Here is a 21,696-nt window from a genome sequence, read left to right on the forward strand (position 1 = left end):
CCCATTTTTTAATTGGGTTGTTTGTTTTTTTGATGTTGAATTGTATGAGTTCTTTGTGTATTTTTGGATATTAACCACTTATAGGATATAACATTTGCAAATGTTGTCTCTTATTCAGTAAGTGGCCTTCACTATACTGAAGCTTTTTAGTTTGATGTAGTTTTATCTGTTTATTTTTGCTTTTGATTCACTTCTGAGGAGACACATCCAAAAAACAATTACTAATAGTGATGGCAAAGAGATTATTACCTATGTTTTCTACCAGAACTTTCATCACTTCAGGTCTTACATTTAAGTCTTCAATCCATTTTTAATTTATTTTTGTGCATGGTGTGAGAGAGTAGGCCAGTTTGATTCTTTTGCATGTAGGTATCCAGTTTTCCCAATGCCATTTATTGAATAGACTGTCTTTTTCTCCACTGTATACTCTTTTTTTTTTTACTTTTTGGCCACACCACACGGCATGTGGGATCTTAGTTCCCTGACCAGGGATCGAACCCACACCTCCTGCAGTGGAAGCGTGGAGTCTTAACTGCCAGACTGCCAGGGAAGTCCCTCCATTGTATATTCTTGCCTCCTTCGTTGTATTAATTGACCATACAAGGATAGGTTCAGTTCTGGACTGTCTATTCTGTTCCATTGATCTAGGTGTCTGTTTTTGTGCCATTACCATACTGCTTTGATTACTGTAGCTTTGTAGTATAATTTGAAATCAGTTCACATGATACCTCCAGCTTAATCAAGATTATTTTGACTGTTTGAGGTCTTTAGTGTCTCCATACAAATTTTAGAATTATTTGTTTTAGTTCTATGAAAACTGCCACTGTTATCTTGATAAGGATTGCACTGAATCTGTAGGTTGCTTTGGGTAGTATGGTCATTTTAACAATATTAATTCTTTCAACCCATGAGCATGATATATTTTCCATCTGTGTCATCTTCAGTTTCTTTCATCGGTATCTTACAGTTTTCTGAGTGCAGGTCTTTTACCTCCTTAGGTAGATTTATTCTTAGGTGTTTTATTCTTTTTGATGCAGTTGTAAATGGGATTGCTTTCTTCATTTCTCTTTGTAATAGTTCATTGTTACTGTATAGAAATGCAACAGATTTCTGTATATTAATTTTGTATCCTGCAACTTTACCAAATTCATTAGTGTGTTCTAGTAGTTTTTTGGTGGTGTCTTTAGGATTTTTGTGTATATACTATCGTGTCATCTGCAAATAGTGTCAGTTTTATTTCTTCCTTTTCAATTTGGATTCCTTTTATTTCATTTTCTTGTCTGATTGCTGTGGCTAGACTTCCAGTATCAAGTCAAATAAAAGTGGAGAGAGTGAGCATCCTTGTCTTGTTCCTGATCATAGAGGAAATACTTTTCAGCTTTTCACCAATGAGTATGATGTTAGCTATAGGCTTGTCATATACGGATTTTATTAGATTGAGGTATGTTCCCTCTATACCCACTTTGTTGAGAAATTTTATCATAAATGAATGTTGAATTTTGTCAAAAGGCTTTTCTGCATCTATTGAGATGGTTATATGATTTTTATGCTTCAATTTGTTAAGGTGGTATATTACATTAGTTGATTTGTGGATATGAAACATCCTTGCATACCTGGGATAAATCCAGCTTGATTATGATGTATGATCCTTTTACTGTATGGTTGAGTTGGGTTTGTTAATATTTTGTTGAGGATTTTTGCATCCATGTTCATCAGTGATATTGGCCTGTAATTTTCACTTTTTGTGTTATCTTTGTCTGATTTTGGTATCAGGGTGATGCTGGCTTTGTAGAATGAGTTTGGAAGCATTCCTTCCTCTGCAGTTTTTGGGAATATTTTGAAAGGGATGGGTGTTAACTCTTTTCTAAATATTTGGAAGAATTCACCTGTGAGGCCATCTGGTCCTGGACTTTTGTTTGTTGGGAGTTTTTAAAATTACCGACTAAATTGCATTACTGATAATTAGTCTGGTCTTATTTCCTATTTCTTCCTGAGTCTGTTTTGGGAGATTGTATATTTCTATGAATTTGTCCATTTCTTCTAGGGTTGTCCTTTTTATAGGCATATAATTATTCATAGTAATCTCATGATTGTAATTCTGTGGTGTTGGTTGTAACTTCTTCATTTCTGATTTTATTGATTTGAGTGTTCTCTCTTTTTTTCTTAATGAATCTGGCTAAAGGTTTATTGACTTTATCATTTCAAAAAAACAGGTTAGTTTCATTGATCTTTTCCATTTTTTTTAGCCTCTGTTTCATTTATTTTTGCTCTGATCTTTATGATTTCTTTTTCCTTCTACTAACTTTGGGTTTTGTTTGTTCTTCTCTTTCTAATTCCTTTAGGTGAAAGTTTAGGTTGTTTATTTGAGTTTTTTTCCTCTTTCCTGAGGTAGGCTTGTATCACTGTAAACTTCCCTTTGAGAACTGATTTTGCTGTGTCCCGTAGAGTTTAGATCATTGTGTTTTTGTTTTCATTTGTTTTCAGGTTATTTTTAAAATTTTCTTTTTTGGTTTCTTCAGTGATTCATTGGTTGTTTAGTAGTGTATTGTTTAGCTTCCATGTGTTTATGGTTTTTGTGTTATTTTCTTGTAGTTGATTTCTAGTCTCAGAGCCTTGTGGTTGGAAAAGATGCTTGATATAATTTCAGTTTTCTTAAATTTATTGGTATTTGTTTTGTGGCCTAGCATGTGATCTATCCTGGAGAATGTTCCATGTGCACTTGAAAGAATGTGTATTCTGCTGCTTTTGGATGGAATGCTCTCTACATGTACATAAGTCCATCTGATCTAATGTGTCATTTAAGGCCAGTGTTTACTTATTATTTTCTCTCTGGATGATCTATTTATTGATGGAAGTGGGGTGTTAAAGTCCCCTACTATTATTGTGTTACTGTCAATTTCTCCCTTTGTGTCTGTTAATATCTGCTTTATATATTTAGGTGATCCTATGTTGGGTGCATGTATATTTACCATCGTTATATCTTCTTCTTGGATTGATCCCTTGATCATTGTGCAATGTCTTTCTTTGTCTCTTGCTACAGTCTTTGTTTTAAAGTCTATTTTGTCTGATATACTTATTACTGCTCTGGCTTTCCTTTTTTGTCCATTTGCATGGAATACCTTTCTCCATCCCCCTACCTTTAGTCTGTGTGCATCTGTAGATCTGAAGTGAGTCTCTTGTAGGTTGGGTCTTGTTTTTGTATCCATTCAGCCACTCTGTGTCTTTTGATTGGAGCATTTAGTTCATTTACATTTAAAGTAATTGTTGATATGTAGTTACTTATTGCTATTTTGTTAATTGAGAATTATTTTTGTAGTTCTTTTCTGTTCCTTTCTTCTCTTCCCTTGTGATTTAATGACTAACTTTAGTGTTATGTTTGGATTTCTTTCTCTTTTGTATGTGTGTATCTATTATAGATTTTTGGTTTGTAATTACCATGAGGTTTATATATAGTAATATATATATGATAATTTTATATGCATATATAAAAAATAGTATATATATGATTATTTTAGGTTGCTGATCTCTTAAGTTCAAACATATTTTAACAACCCTGCATTTTTACTCACCACCCCCCACCCACATTTACTGTTTTTGACACCATATTTTACATCTTTTTGTTTTACATACCCTTAACTGCTTATTGTAGATATAGATGATTTTACTACTTTTATCTTTTAAACTTTCTACTAGCTTTATAAGTGGTCATGTTACTACCTTTACTGTATAATTACCTTTACCAATGAGATTTTTCCTTTCCTAATTTCCATAATTCTAGTTGTGACTTTTTTTTTGTCTTAAAGAAGTCCCTTTAACATTCTTGTACAACTGGTTTGGTGTTGCTGAACTCTTGTAGCTTTTGCTTGTCTATAAAACTTATGATCTTTCCTTCAAATCTGAATGAAAGCCTTGCTGGGTAGAGTGTTTGGTTGTAGGTTTTTCCCTTTCATCACTTTAAACATATTATGCCATTCCCTTCCGGCCTCCTGCAGGGTTTCTGCTAAAAAGTCAGCTGATGGCCTTATGGGAGTTCCTTATATGTAACTTGTTGCTTTTCCCTTGCTGCTTTTAAGATTCTCTCTTTATCTTTAATTTTTGCCATTTTAATTACAATGTGCCCTGGCATCTTCCTCTTTGGTTGATCCTGCTTGGGACACTGTGATTCCTGGACCTGGATGTCTGTTTCCTTTCCCAGGTTAGGGAAGTTTTCAGCTATTATGTTTTCAAATATGTTCTCTACCACTTTCTCTCTCTCTTCTTCTTCTGGGTCCTTTATAATGCGAATGTTAGTACACTTGATGTTGTCCTACAGGTATCTTAAACTATGCTCATTTTTTAAAATTGTTTTCTTTTTTCTGTTCAGCTTGAGTGATTTCCATCATTCTGTCTTCCAGCTTGCTGATTTGTTCTTCTGTATTATCTAATGTTGATTCCTTCTATTGTATTTTTTATTTCAGTTATTTTATTCTTCAGCTCTGTTTCATTCTTCTTTATATTTTATAACTCTTGTTAAAGTTCTTACTGCGTTCATCCATTCTTCTACCAAGATCTTAGAGCATCTTTATGATCATTACCTTGAACTCTATCAGGTAGATTGCCTATCTCCACTTCACTTAGTTCTTCTGGGGTTTTATCTTGTTCTTTTGTTTGGAACATATTTCTCTGTAGCCTCATTTTGCCTAACTCACTGTTTTTATTTCTGTGTTTCTGGTAGGTTGGTTATGTTTCCCAATCTTGGAGAAGTGGTCTTTTGTAGGAGACATTCTATGTGTCCCAGCAGTGCACTGCCCTCTGGTCACCAGAGCTATGTGCCCTAGGGGTGCCCCCAGTGTGGGTTGAGTGAGCCCTTCTGTTGTAGCAGGCTGACTATTATGGGCAGTCTGGTAGGCCTGGATGGCCCCCAGTTCAGTTGGTTTCCAGGCCCTGCCTTGTGTGGAGGCTGCCAGCTGCTGGTGGGCAGGGCAGAGTCCCAAGCCTGCTGGGTGTAGAGCTCCTGGGGATCCCAGGGCTAGTGCTGGCCCTCTAGTGGGCAGAACCAGGTCCCAGGGTGGCTGACTGTGGGGCTTGCAGTGCCTGATCTAGTGTCAGCTTGCTGGGGGCAGGGCCAGTTCCTGACTTTACTGGCTGCAGGTTCTGGGGTGTCCCAAAGGTGGTGCTGGCCTGCTGGTGAGTGGGGCTAGATCCCAGAGCAGCTGGCTGAGGGGCCTAAGCTGTCTAGTTGTCAGCCTGCTGGTGGGCAGAGCTGGGGCCCAGGGAATCCCAGGGCTAGTACTGGCTGAGTGGTGGGTGCAGCTAGTCCTGGGGTCTCTGGCTGCAGGACTCTAGGGGTCCGGGTGTTGGTGTTGGCCCACTAATGGGTGGGCCTGGGGCCCATGGGTCCCAGGGCTGGCACCAGCCTGCTGGTGGGTGAGCTGGGTCCTGACACTGTAGGTTACAGGGCTGCATTGGTCCTGGAGCTGGTGTTGACCTGCTGGTGGGCAGGGCTGGGGCCCAGGGCATCCCAGGGCTAGTGCCCTCTTACTGGTGGACAGGGTCAGATCCTGGGCCTAGTGCTGGCCCACTGATGGGCAGAGCTGGGTTCTGACATCTCTAGCTGCAGGGCCGCAGGGGTCCTGGAGCTGCTGTTGGCCCACTGGTAGGTGGAACCAGGACCTGAGGTCACTGGCTGCAGTTCCCAGGGGTCCCTGAGATGGTGGGTGAGGCTGATCCTGGATCTAGTACTGGCAATACAGGGCATCTGGGGGCTTAAGGGGTCCTAAGGAAGCCAGCCTGCTGGTGGGTGGGGGCAGGGCAGAGTCCTGAGGCTAATAGGCTAGAGGGAGGATTCGAAAATGGCACTTGCCAGCACCAGTTTCCATGTGGTAGATCCAGCTCCCCAAAATGGCTTCCACCAGTGTCTGTATCCCCAGGGTGAGCTCCGGTTGCCTCCTGCCTCTCTGGGAGCCTCTCCAAGATCAGCAAGTGGGTCTGACCCAGGATCCTTTCAAATTACTGCTTCTGCCCTGGGTCTTGGAGCATGTGAGATTTTGTGTGCACCCTTTAAGAATGGAATTTCTTTTCTACAGCCCTCTGGCTCTCCTGAAATAAGCCCTGATGGTCTTTCAAAGCCAAATGTTCTAGGGGTTCATCTTCCCAGTGCAGGACCCCTGGGCTGGGGAGCCCAATGTGAGGCTCAGTCCCCTCGTTCTTTGGGGACAACCTCTGCAGTTGTAATTATCTTCCCATTTGTGGGTTGCCTACCCCAGAGTTCTGGGTCTTTATACCACATCTCCACCCTTCCTACTTATCTCAATGTGGTTTCTTCTTTATGTCTTTAATTATAGAAGATCTTTTCTGCTCATCTTCAGGTCTTTCTCATCAATAGTTGCTCTGCAATTTTTATAATTTTGGTGTGCCTTTGGAAGGAGGTGAGATCAGGTGCCATCTTGGACACCAGAATCTTAGTCACAAGAATGCTATCAGAAGCAAAGTGATTACAGGCTTCCTTGGCATATCCAAAAGGAGAGAGATGTTCAGTTTCTCCTCTTAAAATCAACAACTAATAAGATATTGACAAGCTTTCTTAATTAATTTCCTCACAGGCTAAATTTCTTGGACATCTCTGTTCACTTGGACCAAAATGGCTCTTCAGAAATGCAATTGATTTACATAATAGGAAAATTCCAGAAACAGAAAACTATTATTTGCATTGGTAGACTCTAAAGTGTGAAATATTCTTGGTAGGTGTGGTAATTAAACAAAAGTAAGAAGTACACATTTGTTCACTTCTAAAACATTTCAGATCATGGATAGATCTTAGACCTAGAACACTGATGACCTTCCAAAATTCAAAATAAGTAATTCTAAGGTTGGTATCATTTCAACTGAAAAATATAACCTTTTAGAGATATTAAGTATAGAATTATTACCCTGTTTGGTCAGAAGAAAGATACCTTAGACTTCAATTCAACATCTAATTATGATAGATGCAGTCTAATTTCAAGCTAAAATAAATATATTTATTCTTGCTTAATTCTCCTAACCATAAATTTCTTCTGGAATAAAAGAAACATTTGAACATTAAAATGGTATTTTTAATATTTATCTTTTCTTTTTTTTTACAAAGAACCTTAACTTTACATGAAAGCATCAAAAACAGCATACTCATCTAAGGTCAAATATGTATTTACTTATCAATTTGGTTTCTTTAAAAAATTCAGTTGTTAAAGAATTATGGCTTCTTGCAAGTAGTTAATAGGTTATAATATGTAGACAAACTTAGAACAGTTCAGGATAGAATGATTTTAAATAAAATTTAATACCTTATTGTCCTATGACCACTTATTTCTTTGGTAACACTTGCACTTTTTTTTCTGAAAAAGTGTTTGGAATTGACTGGACTAAGAATTTTATAGCTCGCCACATTTTGCCCCAAGGCGAGTTGGCAGGGAGCAGAGACTGGCTGTTAAGTCTCAGTAACCAGAGGAGCCTGGTGTTTCCTTGGCAAAGTAAATGTGGACCTAATTTCTGGCTCTAAGCAGGGAAGAGAAATAGAACAATGACCAATGGTGGCTGTATGAATTTTCCTCTCCTTTAAAACTCCTTTTATAAAAAGTTACAAAAGTTTTCTACATAGGAAGACTAGTGCTAGCTAGTCCCTTCCTTGTGCTAGCTTTCTTTCTTCACTTAGATTTTCTTTTCCCTATATCTTACTTTGTAGGTATAATTATATCTTTTTTCATTGCCTTGGTATTCTATTAGATTATATAAGTGAGGACAGGACCACATTTTTAATATTTTTTTACTACCCCTCTTCCTTTATAATCTCCACATCCTAGGAACTTTATTGATAGTCTTGAGCAACTTTTAAAAAATTATTGATTGCAAATCATTTGGGTAAAGCTTCACCAATTAAGACTGATTATATAATTCAATCTGAATTAATTATGAAATAATTAATACAATTATATTCCTCTCACGAATATAATATTTATTTATCATGAACATTAATGAGAGAAATCTGCTTTAATGTACACATAAGAATGATCTGCATTGGCTTATGACTTGTTGAATTATAAATAGTTTCTTCTAAAGTGTTTGAGTATAACTCTTCTCTTAATTAGTTTAAATGTGAACACACAGCTACTTTACTGAGCTCTTTGAGAACAGGAAGTGAGTACTTATCTCTGTGAACCTATCACTTAACAAGTCCTGGGACATAGTAGTTACTCAATAAATGCTTGTCAAATTAAATTTTATATGTAAATGAGTGACTAGCATTTGTTAAGAAAGAAAATCTTCCTCGTTCCTAGCAGAAATGGCACAGAGACTGTATTAGTTTGCTAGGGCTGCTGTAACAAAGTACCACAAACTGAGTGGCTTAAACAACAGAAATGTATTGTCTCACAGTTCCGTAGGCTAGAAGTCTGAGATCGAGGTATTGGCAGAGTTGGTTCCTTCTGCAGTCTGTGAGGGAAGGATATATTCCTCTCCTTGGCTTGTAGATGACTCTGTTCTCTATGTCTCTTCACATTATTTTCTATCTCTCTGTGTCTGTGTCCAAATATCCTCTTCTTCTAAGTGCTCCGGTCACAGTGGATTAGGACCCACCCTAATGACTTCCTTTTAAATTGATTAGCTCTGTAAAGGCCCTATCTCCAAATAAGGCATTCTGAGGGACTAGGGGTTAGAGCTTCAACATATAAATTTTAGGGGGTCACAATTCAATTCATAAGAAACACTGAAAGACTAGGGTCTGAATTAGTATTTGTGTGGCATAACTAAATAAATGTGTTCATGCTCCAAAAACTACACTGGAATATAGTATCTAGGTCAGTGTCCAGTCTCTACCTTCAATAAGGTGCCTCTAGGGAAGTTTGCATTACAAAATATTAATCAGGTGAAAACAGCACTCAAAGGGTGAAACAGAGATATATCAGTGAGCATGCTTTGAACTGTGAGTAAAAGACATCCTCAGTTTAAATAGACTTAAGCCATAAGGATATTTACTATTATACATGACAAGAAATCCTGAGGTAGACAGTCTATAAGACTATTTAATTCAGTGTCTGAAGGACCCTGTTTCTTTCCATTGTTTTCCTTGCCTAAGCATGTCAGCTTTGTACATAGCAAAAAGCTCTGGTAATGGTTACCAGATGGCTGCAGCAGGCCCATACATTGTAACCTGACATGATAAAATAAAGGGCACAGAGGGAAGCTGTGATTTCCTTGTGTATTTTTTTAAAAAGTAGGAAAATATTTACCAGAAGTCTTCTAGCAAACGTTTCCTCATGTGTCATTGCTCAGTACACCCATGTCTAAAACAGTTACCAGCAAGGAGAACAGAAAAATCATGACTGGCCTAGACTAGTCAGGATTTACCTCATGGGAATGGGCATGAGACCAATGTCTCCTGATGCACATGGACATGTAGAAAGGGGTGGGTACCTGAACAAAAGTAGGGCTCTTTCAATAAGAAGGGAAAACGGATATGGAGTAGACAACTAACACTATCACATAAATCAAACTTCATACCTCCTTTTTCCCACATACAATCTAAAAAAATGTCCATACCTACGTGAGACACATTCATTATCTCTCCAGTGGGAGACATCCCAACGTCTCAGCCAGCAACCACATCCAGCGCCGAGGCCAAGAGCTCTCTGTCAGGTCTGGACATGGCTCCTTGTGAACCCATGGCTTAAAGTTTTCCACCTCAGACATTTTCAATATGAAATAATAGAGAAGGAACAAGATAAATATAATTGAAACTCTTATTTGGAAAGGGGAGAATGGAAATGACATTCAGTGGATATTGGCCCATAGCCCATATCATATCCTGTTAGAAAGAAGAGAGGACTGCCCACCCTAGTAGTGATGAGTCCCTTGGTCAGCCAATATGGTAGTCTCTGATTCTGTTTTCTGGGATAACCCATTGTCTTCCATTGCCCTTAGTTCTGTTCTTTTGCGAACATCTTCCTTGTTCATTGTCTTCTTTGGCCACATTTGAAACAGGTATTAGGTAGTTTAGCACTTCTTGTTAGTGTGAGTTTGGGGTGCTGGGAGGGTGCCTAAGGAATTGAACTATCACAGAATTGCTCATTGCTGTGGATTGGCCAAGGCTTAGAATTTCTTTGATAGTCAATTCCCTAAGAGACTTAGTGGATCCTGATTTCTTTTGGCTAATTCCACAAATCAGTAAATACGGTCAGAGAGCCCAACTAGACATAGTCTTTGGGTCTGAGCACTTCAGTCTTCTAGCCATAGACATCTCTCTGAGATCTGCCCATTCCCCTAGTTCACATTTTGATGACCTATGTTGCCAGTGTAATTGAAAACAATGAATGTCGATAGAGAAGCCCCTTCTGTAAACCTATATTTGACATAAAACTAGGTGCCTTTGTCCAATGTAAGTTATTTAGCAGGACATCTATAGAAGAAACTTTGACAACTAAGTTTATCTCCTACTACTGCCTCCCACGTCCTTCTCTGTTTTCAGCTTAAGCTTCCGTCTTTGTTATACGTTTTTAGTGAAAACCATAAGAAGTAGTCAACATTTACTAACATTCTCGTTCTTACTACCATTTTCCCTAATACTAGACACTACTACAATACTTCAGTTGTTTTCAAATTCAAACAACAGAATACCCCAACTCAGATTATCTTAAACAGTGAGAATATTTGTTATTCAGATAATAAGAAGGCTGAAAATAGTGTTCTATCAGTTAAATGACATTATCAAGGCCTTGGGTTTTTTTCCATTTTTCTGTTTTGTCATTTTAAGCATATCAACTTTGTTCTCAGGCTAGCTTCTCCCGTGGCTGCACCAGGTTCATACAACCTATCCTACATAATGTCCAGTGGAAGAAGCTAAGCCCAGGTATTGGGTAGACAACTAAAATGTTCACTATAAATGTCTAGATAGAAGAGTGCTGATGGTTAACGCTAAGAAAGATAGCCAATGGGTACATCACGTTAGAAGCAAAGGTGGTAGGCAAAAGTGGTAGAGAATTGCATCTTTTAGAATACATTCAGCTGCAAATAACAGAAACCCAACTGAAAGTGGTGGCTTAAACAGTAGGAAAATTTACTGGTTTGGACAACTGGAAGTCCAGAGGTAGACTGGGCTTCAGGTATGGTTAAAACTCAGTTCAACAACATCATCAAGGACCCAGGATAACATCAGTTCTATCCTAAAGTGGTTTCCTCATAGTCATAGGGTGGTAGTAACAATTGAAGCTACATGCTTCTTTGTTTAAAAAAAAAAAAAAGCCATCTCTTCTAATGACTCACTTATAAGTGAGGAAACTTTTCCTAGAAGCCTCCAAACAATCTTCTTGGCATGTCTTATTGGCCTAGGAACAGTCATGTGCCTATTCCTAAACCAGTCTGTTTCTAAAGGAATGCCATGTGCTGATTGGTTTAAGCATTAGGTCCTAGACCAATTATAGGCAAAAAATGATCAGATTGTATTGATTGAGGCAGACTTATCAGGGCCTGCCTCACATGTCTAGGTCAGTTCCTTAAACCAAGTGGCTGATGCACGGTGTCAGGAGGTGGGATAGATGTTGAAGAGATTACCTCAGTGTCTACTACACAAGTGGAAGCCAACATTAAAGGATACCCCGTGTCGCGTGGGGAAGGGCCGCGGGCCGCAGTGGCGAGCACGCTCCGGGAACATGGCAGCGGCGAACCTCACCCAGATCCCTGACGTGGACATCGACTGCGACAGCGACTTCAAGTATGTGCTGATTCGAGTCCATGCGGGGCTGCCCTCCGGGGCCCTGGCCAGGGAGAGCAAAGAGATCATGAGCAGCTACAAGTGGGCGGAGTACCACTCCGACGTCTACGGACAAGGTATCAGGCGAGATGCAGAAGGGCTATGACTGCGAGTGCCTGGGGGGTGGGTGCATCTCCCACCAGAGCCAGGACAAGAAGATCCACGTGTAAGGCTACTCCATGGGTTATGGTCGCGCCCAGCACTCCGTCTCCACTGAGAAGATCAAAGCCAGGTACCTTGACTACGAGGTTACCTGGGCCAACGACGGCTTCTGAGACCCATCCAAGGCTGGCCGCCTCCAGCAGCCCACTGGAACTCTGCCCTCAAGGCCACCTCCCAAGGGTTTGAGCTGCACCCCTTGGCACTTTGCCACCCTGGCCAAGCCTCAGTGCCCGGGGTTACCTCTCTAGGGAGAATTAAAAGCATTGTCACCTCCACTGGTCCCTGAAAAAAAAAGAAAAAAAAAATTAAGGGACAAAAGATAAATGGCAAAGTACAAGCATGAAACAGGGCAATTCAGAGCAGGGTGCTGGCTGGAGCATGCCTTTTCTGTCTGGACAGTTTGACCACATAAAAAATAGAAGCTTCAATAACCAATATCTGACATTTTTATCTAATATTTCATTGTATGTATGATACAGCAGATACCTTTAATTATAATTCAGTTCATTAAATTCTTTTATCATTTCTCAAAAATTAAATTTCCTGTCAGCATCCTAAAAATGGCAATGTGACATATATGTGAGGAAGTACTAAGTATTTTACAAAATTGAGAATTTTAAGATTTTAAAATTTAAATTGTCAATAACATTTATAGAGTTCAGTGTAAACATAGCTCTACACTAATCCCTGGAAGCATTTTACATTAAATAAAATGTTTATTTATTAAGTCATTTTCAGTCAGACCTGTGATTACTAGGGGTGCATGCAGTGTTAAGACCATAGATGTGGAGCATGTGTAGGGATTCTAGAATTTCATTTTAATCATCTTTGAAGATGTATAATTTTTTTTTCAAGAAGTCAAGAAGCTCACAATAAAAGACATTTTATGTTTAAAATTTTTTTTGATTATCCCAGCACCGTTGGGATTATTTTGGCATGACATTTACGTTACAGAATTAAGAAGAGGGGAGCATACTTCTTGAGTAGCACATGGGCTTCTACTATGGTGGTTCTGCCTTTGTTTTCAGTGTTATTTAAATCCAGGATGATGGAAGTGCTTTGGAGTGATTTTTCTAAAACTTAAATCTGATCGTGTTCCTCCTCTGCTTCAAACTCATCAGCAGCCACTCACAGCCCTCACGTTGGATCCCAGACTCCTTAGTTCAGCCACAAGGGCCATCAGGAGAGACCCCCTACTTACCTTTCTGTTTCCTTCTCTGACTCATCTCCCTACTCCCAGTCCATATTCCAACTATACTGATGAACTATTCGCAGTTTCCCAAATCACCAAACTCTTCCATGCTTCTGCCAGGAGCACCTTTCATCCTCCTTTCCCCCTAATCAGCTCTCTTCTTTAGGATGCTCATCCAAGATCATCACTTCCAGTTTAGATGACCCTCCTAGGAATACACATGTCTCCCTGGGCTGATGTCTGCCCTTGCACTACCTACAACGCATTCTGTTGAAGATGTTTATTCTTCTTCCCCATTAGAAGACCAGGTCACCTTCGCCTTTTTACCTCCCTGCAGAGCTTAATAAAATATTTGGCAGTTAATAGGCACTTAATAAGCATTTTTGGGCTGAATGAATTTACTTTTTCTTACATTTGCTCGTAATTAAAATAGCTATCATTTGTTAAAAAGCTTTTACATGCAAGCACTGTAGTAGATGCTTTACATTTTTTATCTCATTTAATTTTCACAGTTGTCGTGAGTGGGAATCACTATCCTCGTTTTAATGGATGAGGAAATAGGCTTAGAGAAGTTCAGTAATTTATCTAAAATTAAGTAACAGAGCTGGGATCAACCTCAAGTCTGTCAGGTTCCAGAACTCTGCTTTTTTTCTCCATGCAACACATTATGGAGATCCTCCCTAATACCTAAGGATGAGAGGGTGCCAATCTCACAGTTATTCCAAGCAGATATACAGACCGTAAGCAGTGTTCCAAGATAAGCAGGCATCATTCCCATGGCTTAGAGTTATCATCACCTTCAGAAAAGAATACTAATCAGAAGCTGGAAGTATAGGAAATAGGATTCAGATTTTCAGGAATCAAGATCCAGAGATAAATCAGCTCTCCAGACAAGTGGACTGGGTCTCAGTGTAAGGCTCCATCCCAGCAAGGAATTGGAATACTAAGGGGGGAAATTGAAGCCCAGAGATTGAAATGTAGCCAAGTTGACAGGGTTAGGGACTAACATATGGCCACCCAGGGATCACCAGATACCAAGTCTATGACAGCAAGGCTAATTCTTAAGTCTCACTTAAAATATGGTGAATCTTTTAGTGTATTTTCCACCCTAGACCCAGGAATTGAGCAATGATGTGGGAGATATTGGCACAGCCTATCTCCCTGGAGAGTCAGGCAATGAGTCAAGGGAAAAAAATGTGCTGAGCAGTTTCCTAGATGAGAATGTCTGTCAAACAGTTGCTAAATCAGTGTTTAGGAAGAGAATACTAATTTCTAACTTGATCCTTCCTGAACTTAAAAAAAGAAAGAGTCCTTAATTATAGTCTGTATTGACTTTTTTTTAAAGTTTTTAAAAAAATTTTTTTGATTTATTTTCTAGCTGCGTTGGGTCTTTGTTGCAGTGTGCGGGCTCCTCATTGCAGTTGCTTCTCTTGCTGTGGAGCATAGGCTCTAGGCGCACAGGCTTCAGTAGTTGTGGCATGCAGGCTCAGTAGTTGTGGCACATGGGCTTAGTTGCTCCGCGGCATGTGGGATCTTCCCGGACCAGGGCTCGAACCTGTGTCCCCTGCATTGGCAGGCAGATTCTTAACCACTGTGCCACCAGGGAAGTCCCGCTTTTCTTGATGGACTACTTTTCCTTTGTTTCTGCATTCCCTCACTTCTCTAATTGTTAACTTCTTGGGCCTCCTCTTTGGAACTTGGGGAAGGCTTAGGAGACTAAGGCTTTTTTTCTACAAATAATAAATGGGGGACACAGAGGGACATTTGTACCCAGGAAGGCCCCACAGGGTTTTTCTTGGTTTCAATACCCACCTTTCTTTGATACTCCTCAATCCTGAGGGGAATGGGGCGGGACATGAAAGGGAATAAAGTTTTGGACAGAGAGGTTAATTATAAACTCATGAGAGGAGCTCAGTTTTAGGTGGATTCAGTTTCAACCTTTGTTGCTAGTCTAGCTCTGACTATTTGCTCAAGTTCTGTTTACAAGTCTCTGTCTGATTTTCTGAGACCGGTTTGTGCTTCAGTTTGGTTAACTGAGTTTCTGCCTTGCTTCCTTGTGGCTGGTATCTGACTTAGTATCCTCAACAGCCCGAGTCCTGTTTTATTATCCATCTCCACTATCAACCCTTTTCAGGGACTGGAGTCTGTCCCTGAACACCAGCCAGGTGGCTAAAGTTACTTGCTGATGAGCATCCCTGATGCAAACTCTCTGCCTGCTAGAACTTCCAAACTGCTTTCCTCTGGGTGCCCTATTTTCTCCCTTTTAGGGTACCCTACTCTGAGTATCAGAACCCAAATGATATCAACTATTTGAATTTATCTATTGCTATAGCCTGTAGATATCATGCTGCTCTATACTTTACCCCAGCACCTTGAGAGAGGACTATCTACTCCCAACCTCTCCTGTAGGCTGTACCTCATCTGGTGGATAGGTCTAATTCTAGGAGCTGGTGACTCAGAGGCGGCTCCATTAGGAAGCAGTTAACTCAAACTGTGTATCTAGAATTTACTTTGTCTTTAGTTAATGGAGCTTCCTAGACTTCTAGCACTTGATGGAAATGAAGCAATCTAGAAATTTTGAGGTTAAACATTATTTTAGAGTGGAAATATTATCAAGTGGGAACATGAATAGAATAGCAATATCAGGTCACGTTATGCATTTTTTGAAGTAATTTTTTAAAAATTTTAAAATTGGGACTCTATGTGGAATTCAGTTGCTTCCAAACATTAATATCTTGGGACTTGATGTAATCCTATTCACATATGATTCACATTATTCAGTTTAAAGGGAAGGAAAAGTAACCATTTTCTTCAAATGAGAAACATAACTCAAAGGAAAAAATTTCCAAACACATGAAAATTAATTTGCATATTCTTTGGAGATAGGAAGAATTTATTTTAATTAATTTCAGCATCCTTCAAGAATGAACACACAAGGAAAAATATTCTTTCTTGACTGTGAAACAATATGACAGGCTCCAGCCTCATTTTCTCTGCCTCTGCCATCTTGGCTTCCCACCAGCTGGGTTCAGGTTTTCTAGTGGCAGGTGTGGTCCCATCATATCCCAGAGTGCTCGAGCCTGCAGGCTGGATATTCTAAAGAACCTCAGCATACAAAGGCCTCTCCTTCACTAAGCTCAGTGTCATATCAACACCCTTGGGCCAATAGCTCTTCCTGCATATTCTTTCAACAAACACCTAATATGCCAGGTTCTGAGGCAGGCACCGGGCAGAGGCAGATCCATGTTTTGTGTGATCTGAAGCTTATATAATTTGGAGACCCTCTTTAAGAAAAAGAGCATTAAATTACAAACCAAAAGCAGGTATGAAAATGAATAGAGAAAGGAAATCATGACAAATTTGTTTTTAAAAGCTGATAAATTCCACGAAAATCACATCTATAAAAACAGTATTTTTTAACTTATTGTCTGACAAAACTCTATAATACTTTCCCCCTATTTTTGTCTGTACAATCCTTGATAATTTCTTCATATAACAATAATTTTTGTGAAAATTATTTCTATAGAAATACATTTTTCTATAGAAATAATGGAGAGACCTCTTGCATGGTTGATAAAAAATAATCTTTTAAATTAAAAGTTTAGAAAAATTTCAATCTCACTACTTATTATTAGTAATGTCATGTAAGTTTTTAAGATTTAGGAAAACTTCCATCAAGTTTTCTTCATATCTAAGCAGTAAGATTTGAGGAATTTCAACTCTTCTTGTACAGGGGCTAATCTTAATACTGTGAAGTGTCATTGATGTCCTCATTGTAGTGGTGTCTTATGAGTTTTGTTTTTTATTAAAGTATAGTTGATGTACAACATTACATAAGTTACAGGTGTACAATATAGTGATTCACAGTTTTTAAAGTTTATATACTCCATTTATAGTTACTATAAAATATTGTCTATATTCCCCATGTTGTATAATATATCCTTATAGCTTATTTTATGCCTAATATTTTGTACCTGTTAAAACCCTAACCTTATGGTACCCCTTCCCCCTCCCTCTCCCCACTGGTAGCCACTAGTTTGTTCTCTATATCTGTGACTCTGCTTCTTTTTTGTTATATTCACTAGCTTGTTGTATTTTTAAATTCCACATATAAGTGATATCATACAGTATTTGTCTTTCTCTGCCTGACTTATTTCACTTAGCATAATGCCCTCCAAGTTCATCCATGTTGCTGCAAATGGCAAAATTTCATATATATATACATATATATATATGTATATATCTATCATATATATATGTATATATATATTCATCTGTTGTTGGACACTTAGGTTGCTTCCATATCTCGGCAGTTGTAAATAATGCTGCTATGAACATTGGATTGCATATATCTTTTCGAATTAGTGTTTTGGGGGTTGTTTTGGATATATACCCAGGGGTGGAATTGCTGGGTCATATGGTAGTTCTATTTTTAGTTTTTAGGAAACCGCCATACTGCTTTCCACAGTGGCTGCACCAAATTACATTCCCACCAAGAGTGTACAAGGGTCCCCTTTTCTCCACATCCTCACCAACATTTGTTATTTGTGTTTTTTTTTTTTAATTTACTTATTTTTATTATTTATTTATTTATTTTTTGGCTGTGTTGGGTCTTCGTTTCTGTGCGAGGGCTTTCTCTAGTTGTGGCAAGCGGGGGCCACTCTTCATTGCGGTGCGCGGGCCTCTCACTATCGCGGCCTCTCTTGTTGCGGAGCACAGGCTGCAGACGCGCAGGCTCAGTAGTTGTGGCTCACGGGCCTAGTTGCTCCGCGGCACGTGGGATCTTCCCAGACCACGGCTCGAACCCGTGTCCCCTGCATTAGCAGGCAGATTCTCAACCACTGCGCCACCAGGGAAGCCCTATTTGTGTTCTTTTTGATGATAGTCATTCTGACAGGTGTGAGGTGATATCTCATTGTGGTTTTGATTTGCATTTCCCTGATGATAGCGTTGTTGAGCATCTTTTCATGTGCCTGTTGGCGATATGCATTTCCTCATTGGAAAAATGTCTATCCAGTTCTTCTGTCCATTTTTTAATTGGGTTGTTTGTTTTTATGATGTTGAGTTATATGAGCTGTTTGTATATGTTGGATATTAACCCCTTATCAGCCATATCACTTGCAAATATTTCCTCCCATCTTATGAGTTTTATAATATCTTTATTGATTCAGTATTTTATATCAAATCAGCATACAATTTAAATCTTTTGTCAGTGTATTTATGTGCTAATACTTTGAGATACATAAAATACTACATAGCAGTTTGTGGGACTTCCCTGGCAGTCCAGTGGTTAAGACTTCACCTTCCAATGCAAGGGGGTACGGGTTCGATCCCTGGTCAGGGAGCTAATATCCCACATGCCTTGCAGCCAAAAAACCAAAACAAAAACCAGAAGCAATATTGTAACAAATTCAATAGAAACTTTAAAAATGGTCCACATCAAAAAAAAAAATACTGCATAGCAGTCTGTAATACTGCTACAGGTTTCTTCCCCATGAACACAGGGATAATGATAAATTCTATTTCGCCTGATTCTCATTAAAATGGGAAAAAGTGTATAGTGTAGACACAGACCTACTAGAGAATGGACTTGAGGACATGGGGAGGGGGAAGGGTAAGCTGGGACAAAGTGAGAGAGTGGCATGTACATATATACACTACCGAACGTAAAACCGATAGCTAGTGGGAAGCAGCCGCATAGCACAGCGAGATCAGCTAGGGTGCTTTGTCACCACCTAGAGGGGTGGGATAGGGAGGGTGGGAGGGAGGGAGATGCAAGAGGGAAGAGATATGGGGATATATGTATATGTATAGCTGATTCACTTTATTATAAAGCAGAAACTAACACACCATTGTAAAGCAATTATACTCCAATAAAGATGTTAAAAAATAATAAGTATAAAAGTGACATTGTCAAGTTCATATGTACAGAAGAGAACTTCTATTTTGTTTAACATTGATTAAAATTAAATCCTTCACTTATAATTATACACATCTAGTGACTAGAAAAATTCCCCCAGACTAGCTTCTGTTTTCATATATTTCAATTCTAGTTTCACTTCCACCAGCTGTATACCTCTGTGCTGACCACTTTGGGACCTGTTCACATCATGATACAACCTCTGGCCCCTTCACCTTAGGGCCATGACACACCTTAGGGCCATGATGTCATGGATGAATTAGGGATATTCCTGGGAGCCACTCCTACATTGAGATGGCTAGCAAAAACTTAACTGTACTCAGAAGTGACTATAAACCACGTGAACATTCCCATTAAACCCAACCAGATGTATTTCCAACTCACCTTTCCCTTAGTTGAATCTACGTGCAGCTACTCCAGCACTATACCATAAGAGAAAGTATGAGAAGCTCTTGTGGGGGTATTTTTACTTTGGTTGTGATTGCAGGTAGAATACCTTACTTTTGCAAAGTTTGCAGAAGTATTTGACCATGTGAGCATGTTGCTAGAGCCCTCCTAGGCCTGTATAAGTAAAGGGTACCAAAGCTTAAACTTCATTAGCTTCACAGAGTATTTACTGCTGTCAGTAGAGAAAAAACTGTTAAACAGTCCTGTCCCATTTTTTTTTCTGGGGGTAGAGGGATGCATGAGATAATACAGACAAGGATATAAGCTTCCATATTCTGTGATTTGTCCTTGCATCAACCCTAATGGGACACAGTGTCCCAACACCAACTGCTGGGCTCCTGTATATACCCAGATTGGCACTTCTTTCCCACCACATCCTCTCTCCCCCACCTCCACCCTGTGCTCTTTGTTTTTATTTTGTTATTTTTTTTATCTTTGCTTTATTTGTCTATTTCTTGTGGTGGTTCTTGTCTGAAGATCTGTGTTTAGGATCTGAGTGGCCAGAATTACAGGCACACTCTACAGACAGATGTGTGTGATACTGAAGTCTGGCAATGTCAGGAGCAGAAGGCATATGGCTGGATAGGCAAAGAAAGAAACGAGATTTGAAAATGTGAGGGTAGCCAAGGCAGGTAAAATTTGTATAGACCGTAATTATTATTTTTGAAAACCATTTGCAGAATTAGTATAACAAAAAGTAATAACAAAAAGAAAGCAGGATATTTCTTTTCTTTTTTTTAAAAAATTAGTTGCACAACTTAACTGTGCGGTTTGTTTCTCTTGGTAAAAACAGAAATGTCCTTCCGATAATATTCATGCTGATCGTAATGAATAATGACACAAGTAAATAAAATAGGACTATATCTGTATTTAGCATTAGAAAAAAGGGAGTCCTTAAGAGAGCTCTGGGAGAAACCCTGAAGATGTAGTCCAAGTTGTGGCTGCAAGCAGTTTTCACAGGCCTCCCACTACTGCTAAGTCTGTTAAGTACAGAACCATATGTTTCTCTGAAGTGTAAAAGTATAAGTTGGAAATTTTACTGAGAAAATTCTCCTGTTTCCCATGACATGTGTTGATCAGACTTCTTATTGGAAAGTGCATTGGCTAATGTCCTGCGAGTCATACCCGTTAATGATGTATTGCTCATTTTTGCTTTTTGTAATACTTGCCTGTACTGGGAACATCATGGTCCGAAAAATACTACTTGTTTGTTCATGTGTCTGGAAGGGCTGTGTAATTATTCTGGTTATAAAGTGTTGCAACAAACATCTGCACACGTGCTAGATATTATGAGTTCTATCTAAGGTTAAAAGATAAAGAGCTAATGATATTGGCCCCCAAGTGTACTAATCATATTGACTTAGTATTTTGGTTCCATAGTCTGGAATTACTTCTATTTACCATCATTTTAATTGACAGAAGTTGGATCCTGGTCGGTCCTCAAGTTTACCTCCAATTTTAGGTAATGCTGCTCTGATGTATTCTTGTTATAAATATATATTTTAAAGAAGTCTATTCTGTAACAGCCAATGAAAATAAGTCACACCTTTGATTTTCACAATTTCAGTGCCCTTTATTAAGATGATCTTTTAAAATAAGTCAAAATTACTTTGGTCTAAGATAAAAACAAATCCTCTCCAATCAACACGTTTTTCATCTTTATTTTGTCCAATTGTTTTACCAACAGGAATAGGTAGAAGAACTTCTCATTCTATTTTTCTACTCTACTTGCTTAAACACACTTTGCTAGTGGTGTGAGAATCCAGGTGACCCTGAGCAATATTACAAAGTAGGTAATGTTTGTCTTGGATGCCTGCCTCTGTTCCTGAAGTCACCCTTGCCCTTAGGGCCCCATCTCAGGCACTCTATTCTAAAATTTCCCTTTCAGTTACTAGTATGTCTTTCTGTAAGATCATGGGTATCATATTTTCTTTCCCTCATTTAAATTTACCTGTTCTGTGTTGATTTTCCTTAAGATCCCAAGATACAGTAGTTCGTGTAATTTCTTAAAAAGTCACTGCGGGCTTCCCTGGTGGTGCAGTGGTTGAGAATCTGCCTGCCAATGCAGGGGACACGGGTTCGAGCCCTGGTCTGGGAAGATCCCACATGCCGCGGAGCAACTAGGCCCGTGAGCCACAACTACTGAGCCTGCGCGTCTGGAGCCTGTGCCTCGCAACAAGAGAGGCCGCGATAGTGAGAGGCCCGCACACCGCGATG

At 39.2% G+C, this 21,696-nt stretch overlaps 1 pseudogene across 1 annotated transcript; it reads left to right on the forward strand.

Moving 5' to 3' along the window:
- The first annotated feature begins 5,515 nt into the window (after positions 1 to 5,515).
- Positions 5,516 to 21,494, forward strand: LOC309643690 (14 kDa phosphohistidine phosphatase pseudogene; annotated as a pseudogene). The gene has a single exon. The product of its transcript is annotated as a 14 kDa phosphohistidine phosphatase pseudogene (transcript).
- The last annotated feature ends 202 nt before the right edge of the window (positions 21,495 to 21,696 follow it).

This window comes from Balaenoptera physalus, assembly GCF_965194825.1.
Source record: "Balaenoptera physalus genome assembly, chromosome: 15".
NCBI classification, from domain to species: domain Eukaryota; kingdom Metazoa; phylum Chordata; class Mammalia; order Artiodactyla; family Balaenopteridae; genus Balaenoptera; species Balaenoptera physalus.